Source organism: Lissotriton vulgaris, chromosome 6 (assembly GCF_964263255.1).
Source record: "Lissotriton vulgaris chromosome 6, aLisVul1.2, whole genome shotgun sequence".
Taxonomy (NCBI): domain Eukaryota; kingdom Metazoa; phylum Chordata; class Amphibia; order Caudata; family Salamandridae; genus Lissotriton; species Lissotriton vulgaris.
In genome coordinates this window covers 1,178,047,275-1,178,063,407 of record NC_141694.1, presented here as the reverse complement: position 1 = coordinate 1,178,063,407, position 16,133 = coordinate 1,178,047,275, and positions in this window count along the sequence as shown.

Genomic DNA, 16,133 nt, shown 5'->3' with positions numbered 1-16,133 from the left:
ATAATAAAGACTGCAGTGAAAGCCACATTATTAGTTAACATGTAAGGGTAAGGAAAAGTCATTGCACCGTATTTATTAAATTATGTATTACTAATGTGGCTATTTTGTATTGCATTGCATTCTTTGTACAGTACTGGTTTACTTATTTGCCATGATGTGTCATACAATAGTATTTTAGTCACATTTAAGCCATTTGGTCCTGATTACAAAGAGCAAACTTCAAATACCTGCCTGACATCCTTTATGCATTTAATTTACTACTCAGCATCTGCAACCTCGGCTGTAGTTATAGGTAATATGTTGATGTATTTATGCGACTCCCTGTGCAACAAAATAATCACGTAATATACCATGTCAAAGTGGTAATCCTATGATGGCTTTAATGCATTTTACACAAATTGCACAGCAATACCACCTGCTTTGACTTCCTGATATTTTGCAAATGCAACTTCTTATTTTCATAACAATGCACTGTTTGCAAATGCTTACTGGATTTTTGATTTACAAATTGGTTATCACAATTTGAATCCGCAGTTTGCCAATTACTAAAACTGTTAATTCGCTATGTAACTTTTGAGATTGACTCAATTTAGGGCCATTGTTATTCACAACAAGGTATTTTGTCATTTTAAAAGGGTTAGTGACTAGTTTGAGAATCGCAAAAAGTATGTACACCTGGGGCCATATGTATCAAGGCAAAATGGGTTCGCAAACGCCGAAATTCGCAGAATTCTGGTGTTTGCAAACCCATTTTTGCTAAATGGTATGTATTAAAGATTTTTGTTGCAAAATAAGGAATCGCTAAATTTGCCATTCCTTATTTTGCGATTGCATTTAAGGAATTGCAAATTTTGCGATTCCTTAAATGCAATGTATCAAGAAAAAAAACATTCCAAAATGCCATTAAGGAATCGCAAATTATCACCAACTTCTAGTTGGTGGTAAGTTGCGAAGTCTTTCAAAAAAGCATTATTTTAAAAATTAAAAGGTGCCATGTGACGCTCATACATAACCTTAGGGCATGTATGTGCGCCATATGCGCACACATGTCATTTTCAGGGTTGCAGCAGGGTGTTCTTGAGACACCCCTGTACCCTTGAAAATATTCACAATTTGCGATTAGCAAATTGCGATTCGCAATTTCCCCTTCATTCCTATGAGCCTCCTGGCCCATAGAAATGAATGGGAAATTATTCCTTAATTGCGATTAGCAATTTGCTAAACGCAATTATGGAATTTTAAGGAATCGCTAAAAAGAAGCGATTTTCTACATACATACCATTTTGCGATTTCTAAATAGCGATTCCTTAAAAATCGCTATTTAGGAATCGCAAAACAGAATGTTGATACATATGGCCCTTGGTCCTTAGGCCTGATTATGAGTTTGGTGCTGCTGGAGCAGACGCCTCGCCGGCATGCCGGCAGCCCGTTCCCACACAACCAAACTTGTGTTCCCACCGCTTGCCAGATCACGATTTTCCTCGTGTCTGCTGGGCTTTTTTTGGCAGTCCTCTTACGATGGTGTCTCTGAAAATGGGCACCACAATGGGAATGCCAAAAATAGTTCCTGCACGGCATGGACTGTAAAGTCCATGCCGTGCAGGAACTTTGTGCATGCATCCCAATGCAAATGGCCAAGATATGTAGTAGAGGTTTATCTACAATTAAGATAGCAGGGTAACGGCCGAGAGCCACATTTTTACCATAATAACCAGCAATTAAAAAGCATTTTACGCCACATCACACATTTTAGAACCTACAACCCCACGAAAAGAATTTCTTCAGCTCCTGTTTGAGCACAGCAACCCACTGAGGTTCGCAATCACGAGTCACCCGTTTTAAATGTTCTCTAAAAATGTTTCATTCATGAAAATGAAGACAAAGTCGTTTTTTTACTACCTGCCCATTAACCATGATAAGTCCATCTAGTTTCAGAAACGAGATCCCACCACCATTGATCACAATTTGCTCCAATCATAACAGAACCTTCCCCTTACCTCTCTTTGAGTTCAGTGTCTGTTCCAGATAACACAATTCATAAAACCTAAGGATGACACCTCCATTAATACAATTGTGTAGGAAAGACTGGAGGACTCGAGGAGTTGAGTAAAGTAGGAGTTTATTAGAAACACGTCTTCATAAGTGCTGTGCCAGGTTCATAATGCCACAGTTCTAAACAGCAGATGACAGCTAGCACATTCAAAGGATGCAGCCCAAGGCATGTGCACAACAGCCAGAGACAGCCACGAGATGTCACAGGCGGAGCCATGTGCCATCTCGTGTGCCATCTCGTGGTCACAGATAATAACAGTATATAACACACCTCCCTTCCTGTAAATAAAAAAAACAACAAAAAAAAAAACAAATCTATACAGTAGTAAAATCTTAATACATGACAAAATTCAAGTAGGAAAGAAAGAAAAGAAAAAAAAAACAACCTATACAATCCTAAAATTTTAATTCATGACAAAATCCTTGTATCTCTCGGGGAGACGGTGAGGCCTAGGACATTTTTTTGAAACCACAGAGGAAGGAAAGGTCCTTACAACCTCAGGATTTTCATTCTCACTTGAAAGACAACTTGAAGAAGTTCCCACGTTACCGGATTCAAAGTCAAGAAAAACATTGCTGTCATCCCTTGACACAACAGCACCACACGGCACACCTTGACCTTTAAATACAGAAACTCTGTTCAAGTTCCAAACACTCCCATCCTCAATCCTGACAGCATGCTTGAAAACTTCAATAACTTCCATGGGACGGGACCAAATCTGACCCCCTTTCGGAACACCTTCCTTCCTTTTGATACGGACAAGATCTCCAACTGATATGATATGTTTGCTAACAGATCCCTGCCTTGCTCCCATCCTTTCCTTCATCTTATCCTTATATGCGCTGACTCTATCTCGAACCAACTCATAATCTACTCTCGAGGAGAGACCATTCTCACCCAAACTTTTCCTCAACCACCAAGGAGTTAAACGAGTACTGGGTTTCCGACCCCTTAAAAGTTCAAATGGGCTAACTAAAGTGACAGAGTTAGGAGATGTCCTATAAGACAATAACATAGATTGAAGGGCATTACGCCAATTTAATTGACCTTTAACAGAAAGTTGGATCGCCTCCTTCACAACTCTGTTGAATCTTTCAACCTGGCCATTGGCTTCAGGGTGGAACACAGCAATTTTATTGTGCAAAATCCCACACTTGGTGATAAAACTTTGAAAGTCCTTACTAGTAAACTGTGGACCATTGTCCGTCACTATTTCTTCTGGGATTCCTTCCCTGCAAAAAACATCATCCAAAAACTCCACTACGTTTCTAGTTGTAATCTCTTTAACCATCTTTACCTCTGGCCATTTTGAGAAGTAATCTATCAAGACCATCCCAAATCTCTCACGCTCAGGTAGGACAGAGAATGGACCAATGAAATCAAGCCCTAATTTCTGCCAAGGACCAAGAGGATATTCTACAGGACAAGGTTCAGGACGTAAAGGAACAGCAGACTTATCACTGTTGGCACATTCTGGACACTTTTGGACATAGTGTTCAACACAACCATCCACTCCTGGCCACCAAAAGAAATCTTTCACACGTCTCCTGGTGAAAGAAATTCCTAAGTGCCCCTCATGGGCAATACTAATAATGGTATTTCTTAAAGCAAAAGGAGGAATGAATTTATCACCTCGCATCAGAACCCCATTTTCAACAGCTAACTCGTCTTGAACTTTGGCATAACTCATCATGTCACCTGAAAACTTCCTTTGTTCAGGCCATCCTTGTAGAATGTAATTCTTAACTTGATTCAATTCAACACTATTCTCCATTTCTTTTGCCCAGGACTCTTTACTCAAATCAAACTTCTCCCCAAACACCAACATGATGTCTTGCGAAGTGAACGCAACCTCACATTCGTCATTGTCAGATGGAAGATCGCAGGGAGTGTGCAACCTAGACATACAATCAGCATGAATGTTAGTTTTCCCCTTTACATACACCATCTCAAAATGAAAAGACTGTAGCCTAGATGCCAACCTGGCTAAGCGAGCTGATAAAGTTCGACCTCCACCTGGTGCCATCATGTAAATGAGAGGCTTATGGTCCGTCTTGATAGTAAATTTTGTTCCCCACAAAAATGTTTTAAAATGTTCGGCTGCCCAAACTGACGCCAATAACTCTCTCTCAATAACTGAATAGTGTTTTTCAGCATCCCTCAAAGCCCTTGAAGCATAAGCGATTATCCATTCTTTTCCACAGTCATTCTGCATGAGCACGGCTCCTAACCCTGTGCTACTTGCATCTACCATGATGGTACATTTTTTCCCAATAACAAAAGGTTTTAAACACGGTGCATTCACAACAAACGCTTTAAGATTCTGAAATGCCTCCGTCATAACATCAGACCATAAAAATCTCGCATTCTTCTTTAGAAGTGGCCTAAAAGAATCAACTTTGGAAGAAAAATTAGGAATGAATTTGGCATAGAATTCTATTAATCCTAAAAAAGCTACCAATTGTTCTTTTGAAACAGGCACCGGAGCTTTAATGATGCTCTCTACGTGTTTTTGCTTAGGTCTGATCCCAGAACCACTTATGGAATGTCCCAAATATTCAACTTCTCTTTCTCTTATTTTACACTTATCAAGGCGAAGAGTAAGACCTTTGGAAGACAAAGCGGAAATGACATTCCTTAAATTAATATCATGCTCTTCCACATTTTTCCCAAATACAAGAATATCGTCTTGAAAGGCGATTGCTCCTGTCAACCCTTCAAGTGTCTCTTTCATCAGTCTTTGGAAGACAGAAGCGGCACTAGCCAATCCAAAAGGCATGCGTTTGTATCTAAAGAGGCCTTCTGGCGTTATAAAGGCCGTCAAATTTTTTGAATCATCATCTAGAACGACTTGATGATAGGCGCTTGCCAAGTCTATGCATGAGAAAATCACAGCACCTCCCAATGTTGAAACCATCTCATGCAGATTTGGCAAGGGATGAGCATCCACCCAAATAGAGTTATTTAAACTGCGAAGGTCAACACAGAGTCTCAATTCGCCGTTGGATTTAACCGAAATAACGATCGGGGAAACCCACGGGGAGGACTCAATGGGCTCAATGATATCCTTGTCACACAAATCTTTGAGAAGAACCTTAAGTTTATCTCTGTACGTAAGAGGGACATTCCTGACTCTGTGCCGAACAGGAACAACACCATCATTGAGTTTAATAGTGTGTTTAAAACCCAAAAACTGACCGAGTTTTCCACTGAACACATGAGGAAACTCAGACTTCAGATTATCAACCATGAGATTACGATCTGGATCATTGGTGTTAGTAACAGAGTAAACAGGGGGATTAGCTCTAGGGTCTATTTTAATACCCAATTGATCTTGGTGTGGCCATCCTAACAGAGGTTGCCCAGACTTAGCGACATATATTTTACCATATGTGGATTCCCCAGAAAAGGTGATTTTCCCCCAAAAATAACCTACCAATTCAATCCTGTGTCCGGTGTAACCCCCTGGAGAAATGTCAGACTCAAGTAAAATCTTGTTGGGCCAATTTTTTTTTACCACATCTAAACCCAATAATGTATACCATGCACAGGTGTCCACAAAAATGTTAATTACTTTCCCCTCTATAATCACATCACAGGATGGAAACTTACTTACACCTTCACTACCACAAATATTAATGACCGTATTGATATCATTTTCATTAGAATCATAGTCATCAAAATCTTGAACAATGTTAACTTTTTTCGTGGTAGACTTACAAAACTTTGTTAAATGCCCTTTCTTATTGCATTTCACACACATCTTATCAAGGGCAGGACAAACTTTAGAGTTTGCTAAATGGTTTGAACTACCACATCTGAAGCAAATCCACTGAGTGTTGCTCTTCTTATCACTTTTAGTGTACTTAAATCTTGAGTCACTCTTACTACTAGCAAAATCACTTCTAGAAGAAAATGGTTTCCTAAATTTCTCTCCTTCTTTGGAAACGCTAAAAACATCTCCCTTTTCATTTCCTCTTATCTCCTTTACGAATTTCTCGGAATGTTCAATTGACCTAGCAATGTCAATGGCTGCATTTAGAGACATATCCGAGGTTGTCCAAAGTCTTTCCTGGACCTTTTTATTATTTGTTCTCATCAGTATTTGGTCTCTCAATACCTGTTCATAAGTTATATGTTCAAAATCACACGTTACGGCAAGAGATCTGAGAGACGATACAAAGTCATCAATCGGTTCATCTGCAGATTGTTTGCGAGAATAAAAAATAAATCTCTCCATAACAACATTCTTTTTCTTTCCAAATCTAATTTTTAGTTGTTCTGCTGCACATTCATACACATCTTTTTCTCCTGGATTTGTTAAGGCTGGAAGAGTGACGAATTCTTTTAATCCAATTCCACCTAGGCAATGTTTTAAAAGAGATAACTTTCTCTCAGGTTCACATTCAGTGCCATCCATAACTTCAACATAGGCTAGAAAAACAGGTTCCCATATTTCCCACTCCATGGGAGGGTCACCTTTATTAGCCAAAAACGAAGGAGGAGGGACAATTCCACTCATGTTAGAATTGTTGATGTAACACAATTATTATAATGTGTAAAGGAGACAACAAAAATAAAAGTTTTTTTCTGAAAGTCAAAATAAAAGTACTTTTAATATAAGGCTGGTTGAAAATGTACCTTTATATGAGGTCGAGTTGAAAAAACTATCGTGTAGAATGAATTCCAGGAAGCAAAACAACTTGAAAGTGAAAAAAAACGGAGAAGAAAAAACAATCCAATGATAATTCCCAACTTAAAATGGCCGCCGTGGAAATTGCTTTCTCTTTAGAGAAAATTGCTCTTGTCTTGATAGCGTGTGACGTGATGACGCCTTCCACGTAGTTCGCGCATGCGCGCGTGAAGTTAGAGGCTCGTGGAACGGATACAGACTCGCGCTGGTAACTCGCGCTTCGAGAGAGACATCAAAGTCTGAAAAAACGATGAAAAGACGTTAAATACCTCCGAAATAGAAGGGCGAGTCGTCGGAGTAGCTGCGAGGATCCGCTTGCGTCGCTGCAAAGACTTCAGATCGAGTAAGACAAGATTTGCCGATAATACTCTTCTTTGTTGTTTTGTTGTTATTTTCTTTAACGAAATCTTGAATAAAATGATGAGAAATTCCTTTCACCCTCGTCGCCAGTGTAGGAAAGACTGGAGGACTCGAGGAGTTGAGTAAAGTAGGAGTTTATTAGAAACACGTCTTCATAAGTGCTGTGCCAGGTTCATAATGCCACAGTTCTAAACAGCAGATGACAGCTAGCACATTCAAAGGATGCAGCCCAAGGCATGTGCACAACAGCCAGAGACAGCCACGAGATGTCACAGGCGGAGCCATGTGCCATCTCGTGTGCCATCTCGTGGTCACAGATAATAACAGTATATAACACATTGGATCCACGTCTCAGCAACATGTCTAATTACAGACCAATCTCCATCTTCCCCCTCCATTGAAATGAATCAACAATCTTTGTTATTCATTAAATCTGTTGCTCTTGGTGCAGGCAGGCCATAGTCCATTGTGAGGTACTGATTCCATTATGGCTTCAGACCTTGATGACCTGACCTGTGCTTCAGGTTGTCGGCTGCTGCGTTCGAACACTTCCTTTATTAAATCTGTCTGAGGTATTTGATGCATGAATGTTCTATGGTAGGACAGATGATGGGCTGGTCAGTCACACTGGCAGTGTTTGGGGCAAAAACTGCAGCAAGTTCATAAGTTTCTAATAAGCCCAACAAAAATAACTCCACTTTTTGTTTTAACTTCGATAAGTTTGACAAGGCACACTGTTCTAAAAGTTAACCCAGTGCCATTTAATTATTATATGAGGCTGCCTTAATGCGCACAGTTTTATCGGTTTAGACCACTATCTTGGTGACAACATATTAACTTTATGGTTGTTTTGGACAGGTGACAAAACTGATCCCCTGAATGCCTCTGCACAACACCACACGGCCCGTTCAAAATATTTCAGCGATTTATTGCAATTGGTCACCCTGTGATGTGCAAATAATGGTAAATAGAAAGTTAGAAAAAACTAAACATCTTAAAAGTTATGATAATAACACATTCTGTGTGTGTGTGTGTGTACGTTTGTCACTATTATTTAGCTTTTGTCTATTTAGTGGAGATGCGTGAAGTTGTTTTGTCTTTTCCAAAATAGTATACATAATTCTTGCAACAACTAGATACACAACCAACGTGAAGGAGGACGCATGCATGAAAATTCTGACTTTCGTAATGATTTTTTATGGTAAGACTGTCTATTGAGATTTCTTGTTCACACAAACTCTCCTGTGACAGAAAGGAACCAGGTTGACATAGCATAAAATACGGGATATTACTCGTCCTGTGGGCAAACCAATAATAGGTATTTATGAAACAATATTTCAGGAACACAGGCGGCTAAAAAAAAAAAAAATCACATTTGGGAATGCAAACACATGGTGGAGGTCTGCTGTTACCCCGACCATTCAATTCAAACAAGTTGAATGTGTTCATAAAATTCCAAATGATTCAGAGAAGATGCCTGTAGAATTTGTGGATTCATCGGTCTCTCTCTCCACTAAATTTCTGTTGGGGCGGCAGCTCCTCATCAGAAGAAATGGATGGGAGGAAAAGCACTGGCCTCTGTGTGGAAATTGATAGTGTCAGAAAGCGCTTTATGAATTTGAGGGGGGGGAGATAACCCCACCAATGTAGTTAAACATATTATTTTTAGGGTACAACACAGTTGATGTAGGGATTCTGTTTAACCCCTGGTAGCTGCATCACAAGCATCAGCGGTTCATGACGAAAATCATATTTGGTTCAAGCAGTCCTAAAGAGCATTGAAATCGCGAACAAAAATCAATAAAATTCCCTAAACAGATTTAGTAAAATATTTTTTTTATTTAATGTACAAAATGGCACGCAATGGTTAAACAGATGAAGGAACATTTAAACTGGAGGTATGGATTTTAAAAGCTATAAACCAAAAAGAGCCAAGAAATGGTCAAGTGTCAATGAAAGTCGATGTTCACAGTTGAGTGGGATCCAGTCATCATTTAAGGCTGACTATAACGGAGCAGGGTTAGGAAAGCCTCGTGGGTCATACTGGTCAAAGGTTTTACCTTAATCATTGTTCTGGAAGTTAAAAGCTTCCACTGAGCAAGGAAGAATGCTGAAGCCAGAGAGTGTCCCTACAGTCAGATACTCTATTTTCATGCACTTTTCTTTTTGGTGCCTTAAGCTCTGAGCACAACAAAGCTGGATTTAGAGTTCTCAGATACTTGACCACTCTGGTGAATTTGTCGCAAAGAACAGCTTAACTAGGTCCAATTCTTTTTTAGGCAGTCATGCTCTAGCTTTGATTTTTGCTGCAAAAAGCTCTGAGTGCTCTAATTGGGAATTCTTAACTGTTGAGGACTCACCTTTCTGTGCAAGGTTTTGTGCCTTGCCTGCCCTATTCCAGTCCTTAAGAGGCCAAGGTCTCTTAAGAGCCATTGATACTACAGTCCATTATCAATCAGACAGATGACTCTTCCACTTGGATGGGGTCCTTCATCAGCCTTTTTTTACCCTGAAACAGTTCCAGAAGGCCTTGCAGCTGACACCCTGGGGGGGGGGGGGCGTGGAGGGGGGAGCACATCCAGAACAATGGGATCAATTGAAAAAAAGGTGGAACACCAGCCTTTTTCACTGGAAGGCCAAGCAGAATTCTTTTTTCTTTTGATAATCCAGGTAAAATATGGTTCTGAGGAATTGGTGATTTTTTTGCCATTTGTATCCAGTGCACTAGCTACTAACTCAAGAATTCCTAGGCCCAATCGCTCTAAAATTCCCATTGAAACTCACAGCTTTTTTAAAATAATGTTCTGTCTTGCTTGATTGTAAACCTTTCCTGAAGCCTCTATTCAAGAGTGCAGAAATTGAAAGCCCCACCAAGTAGAAGCGTGTTCCAATAGACATCACAATAGATAACCGTATTTAATTTTTTAAAATCCACATGAAGATAGAGAAAGGCCCATTTTCAATTGGCCTATGGCACCCCTTACTTTGTCTGGAGGCTCATGAGTAACATAGAAAGGATGAACACCTGGACTGATTATAATCTAAATGCTTCATAGCTGCCTGGAACTGGGTTACAGGCTTAAGACTTTGCCAACACAGGGTGGGGGTGGGGGATCAATAGACCTGGTGCCCCTTTTAATTTAAGTGAATGAATGGACCTGATTTTGACCATGGCAATTATTGAGTCAGAAAATATGTATGTTGATTAAAGGAAATTTGCATTAACATGCATAATGCTACTCATGACATTACAGATGTCACTGGTAACTTTCTGAAGTTCTCTCTGGTGGTTTTCTGAAGTAGGTTGCCCCCTGCTCCTGCCAAATCTGCTATAAAACTTCAAGTCCATTTTAATCAGACAATTACCTTTTTCTTATCCAATATATACGGTATGTGTCAACTTCTCCTGCTATATCAGAATTCTTCAGAAAGTCATTCATGTGTTTTTTCCCTATGGAGTGGCAAATCTTTTTTATCAGGTGTACAACTTTATTTCGACTAGGACAGAGGATTTCCCATTATTTAGACTGCTAGGCCTGGCATCATTAGCATGGTCTCCCTCTAACTTTTTTATTTCAGACCTCTTCCTTTTGTTAGCTTTTTTTATCCTGGCTCTAGGCCTCTGTGCATTTTACCAATATTAACCAGTGCTAAAGTGCTTGTACCCTCTGCTTAAAACATGGCAACACTGGCTTATACCCAATTGCCATATTTAATTTCCTTATAAGTCCCTAGTAAAGTGGCACTGCATGTGCTCAGGGCTGTAAATTAAATGCTACTAGTGGGTCTGCAGAACTGATTGTACCTGTCTCAAGCCTGTCTTTGCAGCCTGTGTGTACAGTTTTTAAACTGCCATAGTGACCTGCCAAAACAAAACTTTTTCCAGGCCCAAACCTTACTTTTTAACACATATAAGTCACCACTAGAGTAGACTCTGGACAGCCCAGAGGGCAGTGTGCAATTTATTCAAAAAGTAAGGCATTCACTTTTAAGTTGTGCATGTCCCAGTGGTGAAAAAGGCTTACATTTGTTTATCACTACTGCATTTGTACCGCTCCCAGAGGATAACATTGGAGTTACTTTATTATATTTTATGTGTAATTTCCAAATGGGAAAAGGAAATCAGATCGTGTTTGGTGTCTCAGGAATCACAATTTAAAATTCTCACCAATGGTGAAGTTGGGTTTTAAAATTACAGTTCTGAAAATGGCACTTTTAGAAAGTTGACATTTTCTTGCCTTAGGCATTTTGTGCCTGCCGACTGTCTCTGAGTCACATGACTGGGTGTGATTGCCATTTGGGCTTCGTCCATTCTTTAAGCCTTGGCACAGTTTGCTGAGTTCGGCTAAGTGACAAACAAACTCCACCAAGCTACGCAGAGTTTTGCGAGCTGCATAGTGGGTTACCTCACAACTTTCACACTGATTTTTAGTGTCGGGTGTTTGTGCCGTGCTGTGAAATCAGTGTAAACTGCATCTCGCACAGTGCAAGAGGTCGCTGCTTCTTTCTGCCACTCAAATAGAACTTCCACTCGAGCGGCAGCTTCCTCAACGCATACGGAAGGTTTCACAACGAGAGAGGTAGAGACCATCCGTGACCGCCCTCATTGAGAAATCTCACCAGCAAGTGGTCTAGAGTTGGATTTTCCTCGCTCGCACTCACCAACTTACCATAGTTCGGAGTTTGAAAAACTCGGCAAACCCTGCAAACAGAGTAGAGTACACCACCTAGGCTTAGTAATCTTCCTAGACAGCCACTTAAAAAGGGGGGCTTAGGTGTGAGAGAATAGGCCATCACTAGCAGGATGGGTGGGAGGAGCTGGGCCTAGCTCCACTTGCACCTAAATAAACTGTTTTAGTTCATCTAGGCTGGAGCCAGGAAGGTAGGGCATCTGTGTACTTCAAAGACAAGCCTCTAGATGCTTCTTCCCACTTCAAATGCATAAATATGCAAAAGTGCTGGTCCTCAGACACCAGCTTTTCAGTACACTTCTGAACCTATGGATACTCTGTCAGGAAGAAGGACTTCTGTGCTGCCGAAAGGATTACCACTCTGCTGGACTGTTTCTCTGAAGGAACTGCTGCCCTGTTACCATTCTAAACTGCTGCCTGCTACCTTTTTGTTGCCTGGTGTGAAGAACTGTACCTGCAACTTCATCTTGAATCCAGAACACTACAGTGACTCCAAGGGCCAGTCTGATAGCCTCTTGATCTGAGCCTCAGATATATAAAAGAGTCCCCAAATTGTGCACCAACCACTGGAGCTAGATATTGTGGGTTCCTGACCTTCAGGTGGTGCTTCTCATGCAACGGACCCTTAGTGTGGCTCAACTGAGCTGAATTCAGGCTTGTCTCTTCACAGCTGTGAATGGGCCTGTTCATACTGAAAATTCGCCACTCGCACCGCTATCCAGAACAACGCACCCTCAACATGATTCTTCAAACTCCAGCATCGACTGCTCACGGAGACCACCAATGCAAAGCTTCAGCAACACCCCCCGTGACTTGACCAGCTCTTTCTGCTTCACTGACAGCCTCCGGCAATGCTCTCCCTGCTCCTCTAGTCCTCTTTAACATGAATGGAACTCTTGGCACAAACTTGTGTAGGAACACTTCAGCAGATCTGACCTGGTAACTGTATCCGACCTGCGCTCCCTCACGGTCAGCCCGAAAGTGTGACTTTGACCCGGCCAGTGTGACCAACTATCAAGATGTGGAGCTGTGTGCATTTTAGTGCTATTGTCTCTAACATCCTGACAAATTCATACATCTGCTTCTACTGATTGGATATTTGTCATTTTGGCCTTGCCTTATTTATTAAGATCTGCTCTATTTTCCTAACTTGGTGTTTGATACGTTTGTGTGGTGTTTTCTCCTTAGCACGGTTTGAAGTGTTGCACAAATACCCTAAACATGGCCTTCAAGTTAAGCCTGACTGCTTTATGCCAAGCTACAAGGGGGTTCAGCACAGGTTAAGTAAGGGTTTGCTTGTGCTTTACTTTGACAAGGATTGTGGTTGCTTCTTGACCAAGGCTCACACCCCAGTCAACTAGTAACACAGTTTCTCATGTAGATCTTCCACAGTACCTCCTAACTTGGATGAAGGTACTTCAGAACTCTGCAGCTGACCATATTCTGGATTTTCTTCTTAAGACCCCCCCATCTCTCAGCAACAGTGAATCTGGATTGACTCCACATTAGAAGTGTTCACTCCAAGTATTATTTGCATTTGCCTTGTTCATAAACCTTTTTAGAAGAAACAGCCTCAGTATTTGCTACCACCCTTATGTCTTTATGGACCTACTCAATCTTTGGGCTCCAGCACAGTCCGTCCTAAGATCCAAATACTTTGATTAGGATACTACAAATTGTGCTGTACCGTTCTGGAATCAGCTTTGTTTGTGGTGTTGTATGTTAGACTATTGTATACAAAAATATAATCTTGTTGCTCAGGTTCCTTAGTTAAAACAGAAGACAAGAGTCATTTGGCAAAACAGGAACACTTTGTTTAATTAAACAGTTCAGCCAGGAGAACAATTACAAGTACGAGCTCTGAGGACTGTCTCAATTTACATTGGGTTTGCATTCATCATAAATGCATTACAACAAGCTATTAAAGTTTCCGGCATGCCTTATATGGTGAGGAATGTTGGTTGCTGCCTTAAAGTAATAAATTATTGGACAAATGGTTACTACAGGTGGGTCCCGACCTTGCGAGGACACTGTGATGGCAGGGGTGTATGTGTCAAGATGCCTGGCATGGGGAGGCCATGATCTCTACTTGTGCTAGTTCCTGATTGTCTATGTATTCTTAACTCATGTGTCCTTTAACTTTATGGTGTTTTCGGAGGCATGCATGCCCCCTCTGGCCATGTGTGCTCTAATGGGGGCAACCACCCCTGACCATTGCAATGTCGCTGCACCCATCTGTGGTATTGTTTATGAGTTTCCTGTCTGCATATCTGCCTGCCAGCTATGCACCCTCCCAACTGTGACCCACCAATCAGTAATCCCGGGCCTAGTAGGCAGGGCCGGTCTGCCTGACTACTACTTGCATGGCAAGGTAGATTTGAAGTTCAGAACTGGTGATTCAATTAATAAGGACAATCGTCAATTTTTAGCGGCAAATGCTTTGTTATCTATATTAACAATCTGACTTAAATATTGTTTGTGAAAATATCATCACTTTATGTGTAGATTTTCTATTATTCATTTACTTCAATATGGTGATATATTTGTAAACAATATTCAGGGCACAGTAATTTGTCAAACTATATTTAGTTCACCATAGTCTGATAGCGTACTCTTTGGTGCTTCCTTTGCAATCTAACCTTTTCTTCCTTTTTGCAACCAACTGAAAATGTGGCTATTATATGCCAATTAGGGCTCTTCTTTCTGTCTGTCACAGTCACTTCCTTAATCACTGAAGAGTTCCAGGATGTCCTAATAGGTTATCGAAGTGCTATTTAATATATTTTCTCAACATCATCAGAAGAATTACACACTGGTAGATACAATTCCTTAGGGGATGCTCAGTCTGGGCTGATGACTGTAATGAAACTTGCAGTGCATTCATGCACAATGCCTGGAGGAAGATGATTAGCATTTTAACAGAGTTCTGCTGTTGAAGATGTTACATAGTAAGAAAACTTTAAGCATCCATTTTGCCAACCCTTCGTCATTGGCACTATCTGCTTGCCAGCAATCTCTCTGTTTAGATAAGAGCATGTCCTGAGAATGTATGTTTTTTAATTTTGTAACCAAAATGTAATTGGCATGGAGTATTGTGTGCTATACCCAACTTGCATTGCATTTCATTGAAGCCTCAGCAGAACTGCAAATTGGTATATTCTAAGTGCTTCTTTACAAGGAGAATATCTGATTAAGAGCAAAGTACACGCCTGTCATTCAGGCAGAATAATTTTTTATATTATTCATTTTATTTATAGCCATGGATAACTTAAGGATTGAGATAGTCCAGTAAGCATTTACATCCATGGCCTCTGGGTTGCAACCAAATTTGGAATCAACTTTTTTTTTTAACTCAGTGAGCTATTACATTGGACAGTTCATAATTGGAGTATGTGGGTATGAGATGATTAAATTAGTGTTGATTTTAAGGTTACTAAATTGCTATTTAGTCTCTGGTTAAAGGTCTAGTACATTTGACACCTTAATCAGCTAAAGTTGTATATATAATTAACACTGGCATCTTCACCACAAAATTGGATCACATTTCCTGCCATGCACTTTGCAAATTGTGTGGGCTGGATGAGGTAACAATATGGATCTATGCCACTGTAAAAAATAGTGTCAGAGAGAAATACCTTTAGAAAAAGAACTACAGAAGAATAATGTTCCTGGGAAATACTTGTATACCAAGAAACCACTACAGGAAACATCTCAAATTCAATTTAATTCGTTATAGAAGGACTCCAATAAATCTGCAGCAACAATTATTTTGCAATGCATAGCCATTGCATCTATGTTTTCATGATATTTCCTCGGATATAACCCTATTAGACTTAATCCAAACCATACTCTATGCCAAGATATAACCTAATTTAACACAATCCCTAATCCTCACTGTGAGACTTTAATTATTAACATGAGAGACCAAGTTATGCACTTCCACAAAGTTAGTAAACCAGTGCTTGCATCAGTGCCTTGTTATGATAACCAAAGCTTCAACAAGGAAAAACTGAACGTAACCCCCAGTAGCATTAGGCAAACAGCAGGATTTTTTCCAGAGAAATACATATACAATATTTGAGAAGCACCAAAACAACATTCAAGTCAGAAAACAATACATTAGCCAAACCAATTTAGGAAAAAGAAAAACAGTTAAATAATGAAATCAAGAACAATAATGCAATAAGAAAATAGGGGAGTCAGGTGACGTGAACTTGTGAAAACAAATAGAAAATGTCAGTAACAATGGGTGTATAAAAGTAAATTATATTCTATGTGCATTAACAAAGGTGTCCTTCAAATATCAAAAGCAGGTGTCAGTACTGTTCTTCCTCAG